The sequence below is a fragment of the Crocodylus porosus genome, unplaced genomic scaffold, assembly GCF_001723895.1.
Source record: "Crocodylus porosus isolate Cpor-Errol unplaced genomic scaffold, CroPor_comp1, whole genome shotgun sequence".
Taxonomy (NCBI): Eukaryota; Metazoa; Chordata; order Crocodylia; family Crocodylidae; genus Crocodylus; species Crocodylus porosus.
This window is the reverse complement of record NW_017728921.1, coordinates 25,298,331-25,314,288: the sequence shown is the minus strand read 5'-3', so window position 1 is coordinate 25,314,288 and position 15,958 is coordinate 25,298,331.

Sequence of the window (15,958 nt, the reverse complement as noted above, 5' to 3'; positions counted from 1 at the left end):
GATACCTCCTACATCCAACCTGCCATGCTTCAGAAACAGTCACTCCTAGGCCCACTCCTGTGAACTGGAAGTGACGTCCTTCAAAGGGAATTAGGTGAATTCAGTGGAAGATGATAGCATGAGGCTTGCTGTGTTTTAATTCAGTTCTGCATGTATCCATGTGTATCCTCTGCTACTAGACGGATTCCCAGCTCCCTCCAGAGGGTGTGATTTGTGGGAACCCACAGGAAGCATTAATAACTCCCTTGAGACATTTTCAGAGATGCCTACAGGGTTTGGACACCTTAACTCTCACTAGAATTAATGAGATTTGGTAATCCAAATCTTAACAGCGTTGACAGTCCCAAGTTCCTGTGGTGCCTTAACCCAAGAATCACAAGGCTCTTGAATTACCTAAATACAGACATTAATAGCATCCTTTCTCTTCCCTTCCCTCATTTTGTGAAAGGGAAAACTGAGGCACACAGCAAACCAGTGGCAGTATCAGGAGCAGAACTGAGGAGATCCAGGCACTAGGAGCCAATGCTTCCTGCCTTGAGGGAAGCTCTTGAATACCCATGAGACTCTCTCCAGCCTCATGTTGCTATTAACATCCATGCATAGTCATGGCAAAGGGGATATAGAATGCCACCAGGTCAGGAGGAGGACACTCACTCTGCACAGTATGGCTACACAGGGGCTAGGCAATGCAAATGAAGCCTGGAGTTGGGACTAGTGTATCACTGCAAGGGGCATCAGAGTATCAAGCCTCCAAGAGAACTTAGCCTCTTCCTTAGAGAAGTTGTGCTGCAGGGATGCTAATCATCCAGGTCCAATACGTTCTGTCTGGATCACTGTGGGGGTGCATGGCAAAGCTCTGACTATCCAGCTGCATAGGAAGGTTGTTCATCAGGTTCTCCCGATATCACACCCCTTCTTGTATGTTGCAGCAACCTTTCCTGAAGGGGACTGGGCCCAGGTCTGGCTTTCTCTAGCAGGGAGTGATGGCAGGCAGCACTTTTCACTTCCCTTTGATCCCAAGTCTTCACATCTCTCCACGCATTGTGGCCCAGGGACCTTGGGACTTGCAGTCAGAACTTTCCTGTGCTTCAGCTGTGGGGTAACTCGCTTCCACATAGGCCTCCTGCTTTCCTCTGGTTTAACACAGATAGCTCTGTGCTATGAGCTGTTCTGGTCCCGATGTAAACTTGGGGTTATCTCCAGTGGAAATGCCCAGATTCCTATGGACTGGCCAGGATCACAGCGCTAGACTGTGAAATTAGCTGTAATAAGACCCAATCATATACAATGAATTCCTGCTCTGTTAATGGAGAGTCATAACAAGGCAAGTATTATATAAGCCTTCTATCCAGCTTTCTTCTAGTCTGGGATTCCTATACTGTGAAAGCCAATGCTGATCTGCTGCTCCCCCTGCTACCCCATGCTGGGCTCTCAAGCACACACCTCCACCAGTGTCCCTTAATCATGACTTTACTCCTGCCCTTGACCTTTCCATCCACTATTGTCCAGTCCAAGTTATATGGACAAATGTCCATTGAAAAGCAGGAGTCCTCTATAAATTCATCCTAGTTGACAGAAATGTTCTCCAGGGCCCCAATCCTGAAAGGTATTTAGACTCCTAACTCCTGTTAAAGTCAATGAAAGTTAGACACTTACATTGAAGATCTGACCCACCATCTTATGCATTAATCCAGAGGCTACACAGCCATTGGAGATTCATGGATTTATCAACAAGAACCTTATTAGCCATTAAGGACTCATGGACACTGAGCATAGTCATTTTGAATGCTCCATCTCTGGAAGCCAACAAACAACATACAAATATTAAAGGAACCTGAGCAGGCAAGATTACTGCAGGACCTCTGTCCCAGGGAGGTTCTGAATCAAAGGTCCACGAATGTAAGAGCAGTAATACAGTAGTATTGGAGTGATGTTGTCACCATGATAGTCTAAGAAACATGCAAGAGGCGAGGATTTTTGAGAGTGATATCTTTTATTGGACCAACTGCAAGGCTGGGATAGACTTAGGTCAAAGTAGATTTGCATCTTACAGATGAACTAAATCAGAGATGCATACACTTTCGTAAGCAGTGGCTTACTTCACTGATTGTATGATGGGGCTTCAGAAAGCAGAGCTTCCAAATAGAAAGCGATGATTAGGCTACAAAGGGTAGGGAAGGAGGAGGAAATACAAGGGGCCAAGGTGGGTAGGAGAGAAGAAAGCAAAGCAGTTAACCCATTGCAGGACACAGGACTTACAAAAGTGGGCACAGGTAATGGGATAAGAATTCATAGTCTCAGTTTAGACCATACTGAACACAATTTCTTGTTCTGCCATTTCCCATTCAAGTTTGTGTTTAAAGCTGTGTTCTCTAAGAACAGCCAGTCTGAGGTCAGTGATGGAATAGCCAGGGAGGTTAAAATGTTCTCCCACAGACCTGTGTGTCTTTCTAGAATTGATGTTCATTCTTACGTATAGGAATTACCGTGTATGTCTGGTGTAGACAGGCAAGGGCCACTGTAAACAGGTGATGCTGTATATGATAGTAGTGAAAGACCAGTGAATGAACCCTGGATGTTATAATTCATGTTATTTGGTCCAGTGATGATGTGGTCTGTGTTGATGGGGCATAAGCTTTCAAAGGCAGTCATTCTTCTCCAGGTCTACAACTTGTCCAGTAAAATAGACCCCTCAACAAATCCTTGCCTCAGAAGAGGAATATGCTGGGGGCATTCTGGAAAGGTGGCTCTGGGAAGGTGGGAAAGGGCTGCAGCCCAATGGGATCACTGCAGCCTTTCAGTCTGTGAACACAGGAGTGAGTCATGCATGAAGTGTGAAGAGTACCAGGAGATGCACAAATATTACAGTCCTCAGGGACCTAGTGGGTTGGCAGAGCCCTACATACAGCTGGAAAGAGCCAACTAGTCAGGCTTTGTTGCAGAACTTGGCTACCTTTCAGTTACCTGCGAGCATGAGTCACCAAAGAACCTGCAGGCAGCGTGAATGCACAGTCGGCTCAATTGCCCATGAGAAATTTCGGGTAATTAACAGGCAGCCTGTTATTTTCTGTGCGAGAGAAAAGACTGAGGAAGTATTAGGCTGGGCCTGATCCTTTGCAGGTTGCTTTCAGTGGGATTCTTCATGGGAGGAGAAGCTGCAGCACTGGAGCTACCAATGTGCAGGACCGAGGGAGGAAGGAATAAAATTATCACCTCTGCTGACAATAGTTTGCACTAACTAAGCCCCAGGACCCAGAACATCCTTTTCACCTCCACAGAGGACTCAGGAGCAAGAACAGCGCTACAGCAGAAAGACGTTTGTCATGGTATTTCCTTCTGTTCTGGAGATGAGTGGAGATATTCAGTGTCCGCTTGCCAGCATTAAAAGTTCTCTTTTATAGAAAGAAAATAAACATAGGAGAAATGAGGCAGTGTGATGAGGGCACTGGACTGCAGATCAAAAGATCTGGACTCTATTCCCAGTGCAATGCCTGAGACAAGCTGCTTTCTTTCCCATTCTCAAGACTACATCTCAATTGCAGTCACATAAATCTATTCCATTAACCAGCAAAACCCCACTAAGAAGCCTGCTTCTCTTCAGGGTAAATTAACCTTCACTGAGCCCTATGCTGGCCTGATACCAGTACCATGCCAGGTCATATAAAGCTAGCTCAGGATCTTAGTGCTATGACACACTCACTACTATGACTGCAGTGTAAACATAACCTTCATTTATTCATGTTCCAAGGCCTTCATGCAGTATGTACAGCACCTGGCACAATAGGGCCTACAGACTGTATCCTATTATAGGCAGAAAAAAAAGAGCAGCTTTTGAAGAATGGAAAACAACAGCTTGGTGAAAGGAAAATAATTCCAACCCTCAGCTGCTAGAGGGGCATAAAACCCCCATCCACCCACGTTGTTATTAATCATGCAGCATTACACAATGGGAACATTCATGACGTGCGGCTGTTCAGACCCCCTCCAGCCTCCCAGCCCTGGTTTCAGGTGTCACAGTCATGGAGAAAGATAGGATTCATTTACAACCATGGGAAACATATCGGCTCCAGATAATGAATTTCCTCCATGTCGCTGAGGAGGAAGGCTTGGCAGAGATTGGAAATAATTGCCTTGGGGCCTTGCATGGCAAGCAAGGGGCTGGACACTGGATGCCTCTCACCCCTTCAGATGATAATCCCCTTTGTGACTGGGTTAAGGGCAATGCAGGAAAACCACAATTTATCATCAGCTTGAACCACATCCACCCTATGAATTAAATTTGCCAGGCACACTGCAGTGCAGACCCAAAGAAATCCCCACAGCCAAAAAGACCCTAGGAGATCTAAAAGAACTAGGAGATTTCCTAGTGACCCAGTCATTAGGACTGGAGTGAACTTCACTAGACCTGAATGGGTTAATACAATAGTCAACCCTCTTCTTTCATGTATGCATGCTCAAGCCATAACAAGCCCTTGCAGTTCAATGATATTAAAGTCTTCCCCTCATGCATAGAAGCAAGCGGGGGGTGGCTAATTGCTTCTTATGACACTATAATGGTAGGACTATTTACAGTAGATTAAAATCCAATTCATAATGAGGTATAATAACTTAGTGAGCGCCAGGATTCGTCAAAGGGTGAGGAGCTCCACTGAGCCTCGGAGCTGAACAGCCTTGGACTCAGGGTTCGAGTCTTGGCACTGGTGGCCGAGCTGGCTGCCAAAGCGAGGATGGCTTTTCCTAGTCAGTCATTTTCCCATAGATTAAGCAGAGAGGGTTGGGGAAGGAGGGTGCGATTGGCACGGTCTTGAAATAGCTTCACACACTGGGAGGGCAAAAGCAGCAGCCACAGAAAGGATGATTCACAGTGTCCTCTCCACAAAGTGAATGGATTTAAGGGGCTAGCCAGTGGTTTTACAGCCAGCTGCCTGGGAATTGTCAACATCGGCCGCACAAAAAAAACCCTTGAGTTTTCAGTCTGTTCGCCTTGCATTGTTGTTTTTCTCAAGTGGAATCTGGCCTCCTTGTACAAATGCTTGTAAACTTCAGGAAAAATACTTTGTTTTGCTTTACGTCAAGGGTGCCAAACCTTCTATCACTGCCAAGATATCTTGTAATTAAAGTGGTCAAAGTCCTGGCACATCCCATGCCCCTGGCTGCATTGCTGACCACTCCTGATTGCATGCTGCTGTTGGGGAAAATGGGTGACTGTCTCTAGTTACTGAAAAATCAAGATGACCTGAAAGCCATTTAGAGCAGATGACAAACCTGTGGCATGAGTGCCACAAGTGGCCAGGGCAGCCTCTGTGTGTGGCACATAGCAGATCAGGGAAGGGATAGGTGGCACAGTGGCAAATAGGGCAAGAAGCAGAAAGCCAAGCAGCAGCTCAGGCAAGGGAAGGAGATCAGAGTGGCACTCGGGGAGGGTTCGGGGCTAATTTCTGACACATCTGCCCAAAAAGTTGGCCTCCATTGATCTAGAGGAAAGTGGGTTTGGACCTTAAGGGACTACTCTGATATTTGATTCCACATCAGTAGGAGTTCTGCTCCCATCACACACTTGCTTTGTGGCCTTGGCAAGTCTGAAGATACTTCACTACTGCATTGTGCAGAAGTCTCTGAAAGCGCGCCAATCCAAGCCTCTGCAGATGTGCTGGAGTTGGGTTCTGGATTCCAAATAAGACTCATGCCTCACCTTGTTGGCCTAGGAAAGTTTGCTGGGAGTCAGATCACAAAATGGGGGGCAAAGGAACCTGATATAATAATCCTTTCCAAAGGAGGTGAAATTCATTCTTATGCCGTGAAACCAGGTCAAAGTTTGCATGATTCTGAAGTCCTGTTTGGAGGACATAAATAGTTAATAGGCCTAATGTTGGACTCCACACATTGAGTATGAACCATTAAATGCAGCCACAAGGACAAGTCATGTCAAATCTTTAAAATGCACCTTACAAAGGGATCTCAGGGGACTGGGGAATTCCCAGTGGACCTTTCACCTCTGGGTCAGGAGATCAAATCAGGGCCTGATTGGTACTGACTGGAGGTCAATGCTGTCTAGTGGCTTACCTGAAAGGAAGTCAGCTGCTCTTCACCCAGTTCCTAACAGACAGGCATCCACATCACAAAAAACTGACATTACTAATTGGCCTTCTTGTTGGCAATATTGACTACTGTGAGCAAGTGGGCTTACCTGCTATGCTTCATCCCACTGGAATTATGGGGACCTCTGCCTCATCTTCTCTCCCTCTTGCATGCCACGTCTTTGATGTCTTGTAATTCTTCAGGAGTATAGATGGTATCTCAGATGATGGTCGTACGGACAAGGTTGGTCTTCCACAGGGCTCCACCATCCCTACACCCTGCCCCTTTCCTCTTCCTGTTGGCACTGAGTGCAAGTCATGGCTTCTTGGTTTCTTTCTGGCTCAGTTCAGCTGTGGGCTTCACGAGAGGTTGATGGATGTATCCTCCAGACAGGATGTATCCTTCTCAAGTGTTTCACCGAGGCTGTGGTAATCTTTCTTCTCTCTGGGATCAGTAGATCCTGGGGAGATGGGGTCTCTGCCTGCCAGTCCCAGGGTTCAAGCTCAGATGCCTCACTGGGTCTCAGGTGTTGACTCTCTAGTTTAATGAATCAGAACTCAGGTGTGCAGGGGAGCTGGCTTTCCCCTGCTATATTTCCCTATCCTGGGATTACTGAATAACACAACAAAAGAAAACTTCTGAGCCTGCGCTGGGCTCCAGCTCCACTATCCACAGCTGCTCTAAGCTTGTGGGCTCTTTTATTCAATTTCTCTGGGAAAATCCCTCCATTACCTGGGGTCATCAAGGACCCTCCGAGGCCCACTGCCTCTAACATCCCCTATCACCCTCTTTCCTGAGGGTTTAATACTTGTTCCCTGAGGCACTCTTCCTCCTGGCATCCCTGTATCCCCAGCTGATGGGGCCACCCATAAGCCACCCGCCATCTGGCTTCACTTATCTGGGTAGTTGGTCGGGTTGGCTCCTTACTTGGGGCACAGACTCTCCAACATCCCACAAGGGTTCGGCTGGCTGGATCCTGGCTGTGGCAGAGTCCTCCTCCTGGGCTTGCTGCAGCATCCCCTCCTCCTTCCATGCCAAACACCAAGCTGCTCTCGGCATTCTCCCTTTAAACTTCCCAGGCTTTTCCCTAGGCCCCCAAGGGCCTGTGCACCATGGACCGGGTGTGCAGCCACTGCTCCCTTCCCCGGAGCTCCTTTTAGCATGCTGGGTAAGCGCCGTCCATTTGGGATCCTGCCAGGTGAGTCCCCCTCTCCCGACATTCTCCAGCAGCTTGTTCTCTTTGGCCCTGCCAGGCAAGTTCCCTCCCCTGGAGCTTCCTCAGAGCACTGGGGCAGCGCTGCTCACTTGGTCTCTGCCTAGCAAGTCCCACACCTCCTGGCCTCTTCCTCTGGTGTGCCAGGCAGTGTGGTATTCCTGGACCTGGCCAAGTAAGTTTTTCCCCTGTGGCTTGCAGCCAATAGGCCAGGATGACACCACTCATCCAAGCCCCACCAGATGCAATTTTCCCCGGCCTGGCCCCTCCTGCAGGGGTCTAACAGGGGCCACTTCTCAGCCTCTGCTACAACTAGACCATGGACATAAAAGTCCCCTCTTTCTCTCCTCTAGAAGTTGCCTTTTGTGGTAAGGTTCAGGCTTTCTAGCAGGGAAAGCATTTGTAATTAACTCGCCTCACTGTTGCCTACCCTGAGGATAACCAGTCCTCATTCTGAATCAGTCCTGAATCTGGCACCTTCCATATCCTCAATACTTTCAATTACTATGCTGTGTGACCATGCTGGCTTCAGAGATAGGAAAAGCCTATAGAAGTCTTTCATCCTGTCTCCATCCCAACAGTCTGGGCTCTAGGTCAGCCTGATATCACTCCTGTAAGCAGATTGAAGGGAGGAAGGAGAGCATATGATCATGTCTTCTTCCTCAGTATGGTTAGTGATGTCTTCCCATGCCTATGTCATGTCTCACCACATTATGATATGGTAACGGGGCCAGGTGGTTCCACTGCAGTGAGGCATGTGTGTCCCAAATTTGAACAGGGAGGGGGAGTCTGGGTGAATAGGCCACCTTCAATGAGGACGCCTGGCATACAGAATTTGCTTCCTCTTCTTGATCAAAAATGCCAAACTCTGTTGACTTGTAAGGTCTCTCAAGGCTTTTGATATGGAGGATGGTTCTGGTGGATCTATGTATTTGTATTTTTTCCTCCTATAAACACAGCCTGTAGGAAGCCACGTTTAATAAATCAGAGGCACAACTCAACAGTGAGGTAAGAGATGATGCAGTGCATTCGCTGCCATCGTCTTGAAAAAGATGAAATCTATCCCTGCTTGGAAGGCTTGCACAGAGCACTCAAACTAAGACTTAAACAGGACTTATGTGATGCCTGGCCCTTTTGCTGACCCTCTACGCAGAGGAGAATACCACCAAGGAGCAGTAGCTGTGGCTTCTCCATCTCCATGTAAGGGGATAGTCTAAATGCAAATGCCCCTAAAACTACAAAATTAAGCACACTTGGGGTCTCAAGAGTCTGTCCAAGAAGAACTAAAGTGGCTCAGGAAGCAGTGCAGTCAGAGCATCAGAGTTATTTACAACCAGGATAAAGTGATATAGAATCATAGAGAAGTAGGGCTGGAAGAGACCTCCAGAAGTCATCTAGTCCAATCCTGTGCCTGAGACAGGATCATCCCTATCCAGATCATCCTATACAAACCCACTGTCTAACCTCTTAGCAAAACTACACAGTTCATGCCTCCTTGTGTAGCTGTGATGATGGGTATATATATTTCTGTAACAGTAGCACCCAACTGAGATCAGGACTTGTTATGCTAGGTGATGTACAAATACACAGTGAGAAACTGCCCCTACCCCACAAAACTTATGATCTTTGGGAAAACAGGAGGGAGAGAAGCACAGCGGGGATGTGGCTTAATGCTGGACATCTGCCAGAACAGAGCAGAGCAGAATGCACGTCTCTAGTGGCTTGGTCAGCATAATATTCACAATTCCACATTGCCTCTCCCGTACTCTTCATATACCAAGTGATACCACTGTATCATCCCAGCAACTGAGTACCCATTGCAAGCTCCTGACAGTCCACCCTCCCCACCCCCCCTGCAAACCTCCTTGGTCGTGGTGGGAAGGAACTGTCAGGCTAAAGGAGAATAAAACCCTCCAGCAATGTATTCATTCATCAATACCTAGTTCTGTCAATGTGTCAGTCACCCTGCTGGATCATCAATATCTCCATCTCACTACTCACAAATCAGAGGGGGGGAAAAATTAGATGAAATATTTATGATTTCTTAGAGGATAAGAGCTTCTTCTCTGCATGATACCACTTCCCCAAAACCACCTACAAGTTGCTTAAATTGTTGTTGTGTGTATGGAGGGATGTGGCAGGGAGCAACAAAGTCCTTCATATTTTTTTCTTTACCCTCTTTGAAAGGAAAAAGAAAAGAAGTTGAAATCTCAAGGATAGGGAAGTTCTAATCCATTCCACCTGTTCCTATTCCTGAAAGTAGAGGACTGTCTACTCGCAGAGGCTCCATGCAGTGATCTATCCAACCTGTCCTAAGCAATGAACCTTCTAGCTCTTTTATTTTGTACCATGTACCACAGGCCAGTGCATATCACTACTTAAAAGATTGTCCTGGCATTAGTAGTGGACCATACCATGAGCCGTCTACTCTCATACTTGAGCATTTGTTCCCAGGAATCATTTCACTAAAATCGGTAAGAATAAGGTGTTTCTTGATGTGAGTAATAGTGTCCCAAAGAAGTAGCAGGTGGCCATCCATCCAGACATCACCCCGGTGATTCCATAACTCTTTTCAAGGAAAGTCATCCATAAAAAGGGAAGTCCTGTAATCTCCCCAAATCAACTGGTAAGACCAGGGTTCAGCCAGCTCTCTACTGGATGCAAATTCCATTGTCAAGGGCCAGCAGATGAAAAAGCCTTGCTCTTTCTCCCACAAAATTCAGCCAGTTCCAGCCCATTATTCCTTTACTGCCACAAAATCCTCTCTCTATGTGTTTAGCCCAATCAAATATTTGTTGGACCATTCTGCTCCCTTTTGTCAGCCCTTAGCTCATGTGCAGTACAGAGGCCAGAGCCTGGATGAATTTGGTGCATCTCCATTGAGTTCCCTCAAACAACACACCCTCACATCAGCTGAGAACATGGCCATGTGTTCCTAGATCTTGTAACTTTCCTTCTTACTTCAGTCCTTCCCTCAGTCCTCTTTGATGCTCCTTATATTCCTTCTTTCCAGCATGATCCAAAAATACACATGGATATATTACCATAAATTGGAAACTCCATGGGTTTCCAAAAACAGATCGTTTCTAATGTTCAACATATATCCACAACCTTGATGAGTACAAACTCCAGGTGTAAACTTAATTCTTTGTAGGTTAAATGTGTCAGGTAGTTGCTAGCCAGCTTAGTTAAAACTGGAATTTAGACAATGCTTGTGCACAACAGTGTTAAAGCACTGCAGTGCCGAGTCTATTCCACTCAAAAAAAGATTGGAAGAGATCAGTTGTTAGCATCTCCTCTGGGTTGAAGACATTGATGGCATGAATTTGCTGTAGTGTCCCAGGAATACCAAAGCCATTTTTTCTTAGGGGGGAGATAGTAGGGAATGCCAGAGATAGTCAGCTGTATTTTTAATGAATGTTAGACTGCTGAACAGCAGTGTTTGTAAGTATGTATGTATAGGTTGTGAAGAGTATCAGTGACTGTCCTATAGTTTCTTAATGCCAGGTGAGATGTGGGATACTAAGTATGGCTAAGTTTTGCCTAGATACCACAATACTATGAATGTTGGTAGGAATGACAAGGTAGTAGAAGAGGGCATATGAATGAGTGGTGTGTGTGTGTGTGGGTGGGTGTGTGTGTGTGTGTGCGCACGTGTGCACATGTGTGTGCATGTGTGCATATATGGTATGATGCACACCATGAAGAACCTCTAAAGAACCTCCAGAAATGATGTAAAAAATAAAGTAGTTTCAAGGTGCAGGCTACATTATCCTTAAGGATACTCTATGCTCAGATTATTCCTTTTGTTAAACAGATGTTAAGATCCTGGACAATACCCCCTTAGGCACCCCAAGGAGGCTAAGTGATTCAATATGTTCATGTTATAAAGAATGAAACCTCCATATGCTTAGCATCTCTAACATTTTGATGGCAAATGGAACAGGTCCTAGCTTATGAAACACCTACAACAGCACTGTGCCTCTAATATCATTCCGAGATGTCTCTAGTATGAGGGTTCTTGGCCAGAGACTGAACCAATTATCTTCTGGCAAAACTGATGCTCTCTGATTCACCAGTATTTAGAATGAAAAACACAATCTTCTCCACTATGTTTTTGTTTCCTGTTTGACTGTAGGAGAGAGTAAGCAAAAAGAGAAAGAGAGGGAGAGATGAAAAAGTAAATGGGTTGAGGGCATGGCAGTGCATCTTGATTGGAGAGAGAGCCAATGGCTACCACCCAAGTGAAATTTCAACTTTATGACATAATAGGCTTTTTCTAACCAGCGTTCCCTATTAACTTCAGCACTGGCTTAAACCCCTGGCCTCAGGCACTAGAGAACAGAACTCATATACTGTAAATGTTAATACTGCTTTAGCACTGTAATAAGCTAAAAGGTGGATGCAAGATCTGGCACATTAATTCCTTTTTTCATCTTTTTAACACATTTTGGGGTAATATGAATAATAAATATTTGAACTCGTGAAGGTTAACGGATTGATCATGCTGGAGACTGACATCCCCTATTTATGGATGAGTCTGTGTAAGTAGCTGTAGCCCAGGATGCCCCATCTAGTATCGTGTCAGGGTCTTCAGCTCTGCACCAGAGAGCTGACCTTCTGTGGGGTGCCTTGAGATGCTTCTCAATGGGGACATGTCAGATGGGAAACCTTGCTGTGTAAGTAAGTTCCCAAGGCATGAGAAAATAAGGACAGTTATGGTGTATTATAGCATATACAAAGGTGAATTGTTTTTTTGTTGTTCTTTTTTATATGGCAGTGGCATTGACAGGTCTCATTGTGATAGGTACTGGCTGGGCACATAGAAAGTGGGGATAAACAGCTTACCATCTAAATAAACCAATTTATAATAGGGGGCACCACTTCCCACACACTAACAGGTATTTAAGCAACTATCTCACCAGAGCGCCCCAAGGGATGACGAGGTCGAACGGTCACAAACTCCTGCAAGACTGTTTCAGGCTGGACATAAGGAAGAATTTCTTTACTGTCCGAGCCCCCAAGGTCTGGAACAGTCTGCCAGCGGAGGTGGTTCAAGCACCTACACTGAACACCTTCAAGAGTAAATTGGATGCTTATCTTGCTGGGATCCTATGACCCCAGCTGACTTCCTGCCCTTTGGGCAGGGGGCTGGACTTGATGATCTCCCGAGGTCCCTTCCAGCCCTAATGTCTATGAAATCTATGAAATCTATGAAATCTCCAGTGGAATTAGGCACCTAAATACCTTTAAAGCTTTGGACCCTAAGAACATGATCCAGAGCCCACTACAATCAATGGAAAGATGCCCAGTCACCTCCATAAGCTTTGGATCACCCTTAAATAACTTCCCCAGGGTACCACAGAAAGTCTGTGGCAGAACCAGGATCTAAACACAGACCTCCTGAATCCAAGCTGAATGGCTTACAGTTAGTTGGTCCAACTGGCAGCCCGTGAGCCACAGGCAGTCTGTGAGAAGCTATCATGTAGGCTACATGTGGCTTGTAAATGGTTAACATGTGGCCTCCAGGTCCCTGCAGCTGCCTCTCCCACTGCCATGCAGTGTGAGAGGGCCTGGTACAAGGCAGGGTGCATGCCACTGGTGCAGCCTGCTCAGCAGAGGCCTTGTGTCACCAATGCAGGCCACATGCAGGGAGGAATCCTGGAGGGGCCACCCCTGCACCACAAGCCGGTGCTATATGCAGCCCCTGTTACACCAAAGTTAAACAGTCCTGATTTACAGGGCTCAAAATATAGGTATTAGACATAAAACCAGAGCTAGACAGGCACAGTTCTAATGTCTTTACTTAAAGGGCCTCATTTTTAGCCTAGCCTAGCTTTCTGCTCCCACACATTTTTTCATGGGTAAAACTGGAACAATTGAGATGTCTAATAACTGCTAGATTTTACCCATTTATTCCTCCAAGGGAAAACATCAGGTGCAATTGATGGTGCTGGAAGACACTGGGGCTAGACGACAGGATCCCAATCCTCCTTGAGGCATAAGGAGAACTGCACATATATCTCTTCAGATAATGGGGTACCAAGCATGCAGCAGTTCCATATCAAAAAAATCAAACCTGTGCACACACAGCTTTGGGATTAAACCAAGTTTCCCAAGAAAGGTTTGTCTCACCCTGGATCAGAAACCTATATGAAATGGGAAGCCAGGTTCCAAAAGAGAAAGGTCTTGAATTAGGAGTGAGAGTGTGGATGGCATTGTGCCAGAGAAAGCAGTTGGATGCCCTTCTTGGGAGAGCAGGCTTTTGCATGTGATTGACTTATGTTTCCTCTGAGTTCTGTCACAGAGACCATCTACAGGGAATTTAATGGCAATAATGGGGAAACCAAGCCAGTAATAGGACTGACAAGGTGAAGTGTGAGTGTAAACCAGGGGCAAGTGGGTTCTATAGCCCCCGCTTCATTTCTGATCCACAGATGATGTGAGTCTATTACAGCCTGTTGGAAAGGAGTCATGGTCTTTCAGTTCATGCTGTGGGAGCTCTCTCTTGTAGCTCTGGAGGCTCCATAGATCAATCCCTGAAGTATTATTACCAAGATGCTAACAACTGCATCACTGGGAAAAGAACCACAGGGTCCTAGCATGAGTCAGGGACAGAAGAGAAAATGGACCTTGTATCCTTGCAGTATTACCAAGGCAGCTGGCAAAGCTGGGCAGGGCTGTATCTTATGGAAACAAGGAGAAAAGAGGGCAAAGATTGGAGGGTAGTAACATCCCATGGGAAGTGAAGGGAAATAAGGGAGCTGAACAAGATCAAAGGAAGCAGGTCCTATGACACATAATGCAAATGGGTGAAAGGGAGGCAAGGTGCTGACCCTTGGAGCTTTCATTTGTGTGAGTGACAGGCAAAGATGGGGGCACAGAATCATAGAAAACTAGGGTTAGAAGGGACCTTAAGAGGTCATCTAATCCAACCCCCTGCTCAAAGCAGGACCATCCCAAAACTAGATCATCCCAGCCAAGGCTTTGTCTAGCCAGGTCTTAAAAACTTTTAAGGATGGAGATTCCAGAACCTCTCTGGGTAACCTGTTCCAGTGCTTTACTACCCTCCTGGTGAGTATTTTTTCCCTAATATATATCCTAAACCCTTGGTGCAACTTGAGACCATTGCTCCATCTTCTGTCATGTGTGTGTGTTTAGAGCTGGGGCTTCTCCCTGTGTTGGGCTAAGATAAAGTATAGGTGACTCTGCTTCTGTATCCCAGAGAAAGACAAGCAGGGGTTTGTGTCTCTGAGTACTTCACTTCTCTGTGCACACAATTTAGCTCATCTGTGCTTGTGACTATAACCAGCATGTGCAAATATACGTGTGCTAAGGGTGTATTTTTTGTAAGTGCAAGATGGATACTTGTCTATCCTGAGAGAGGGAGAGAGATTGAGACAGCGCGTGAAATGTGTACTTACATTAAGATATGCATGTGTTTGTGCGATGCACACCTGTATATATTGGTTGTGCATAGGCAGAATGCATACTTGTATATACAGATTAATATACATGTATGATACCTACTCATAGTTTTGTGTAGTAGTACATGTAGTAGTGTGTACCAAGTACTATATGTGTGATGCAGCACATATATTCCAATGACAGAGTCATACTTATATATACTGATCATCTCTACATAGTGTTTACTTGCATATCCTGAGTCATGTTTAGATAGGCATATATGTCTGATACATACTTTCCTATAGAAATCAATGCCTGTGTGATGCATTCTTGTGTATATAGGGTAATGTGCATATGGTACATACTTGTGTGTGCATGAGAGAGAGATTCTGCATGTATTTATCTCTACAGACTGTGTGTGATGGATACTCGTGCATCCTGAATGCATGTGTGTGTGTGTGTGCGTGCATGCCCTCGCCTCTGTGTGTTTGCCTTTTACTTTGCTCACTCTTCTGTGACAACAGAATGCTTTTTTCCCCGCTTACCTCTTTTCCACATTGCAATCCTTTGGGGATATCAAGGGCAAGCCGGAGAAGGGTTACCTGGAGAAAAGGGTTGCTTAGCAACCAAACACCCACCACCCCCAAGCACCACAAACCCAAAACTCGTTCCAGGCCTGCAACCAGATTAGCATATTAATGAGGCTGTAATTTCCCCAGAATTGTCTGCACGTACACACTTGCTCACAGCACACTGGCCCAGGAGTTTGCTATGCAAATAAACTGGTTTTACAGGCTGTGGCTTAATTAACTCATCAAGTTCATCTTCCTAACAAAAAAGGCAGACTAACTGCAGATTAATGGACCTGTGTTTGCTCTTCCCTCTCTCTCTCTTTTCTCTATTCCACCTATCCTCTCACTTATCCTCCCCTTCTGCCCAATATTCCTTATCCCTCATTTTGCCACCATTCAGTACTGGAAAAGCAATGATGAATGCCCATCATTTAGAGGGATAATTCCAAGGGGGGCTTGATCCTGCTTCTGTCAGAGTCCATAAGAGTTTTTCCATTAACTTCAAGGGGCATGCATTGGATCAGGCCACAGATGATATAAAGACACCTTTCAATTTAAGAGAGCAGACGAGTCATTTGCAGGTAGGAATTAGAATTTTATGTAACTGTATCTTTAAAATGGCCACCTCCAGCATATTTGTGGGTTGGGTTTTTTTGACATGCCATTTCTAGCCAAGCTTCAGCAATGA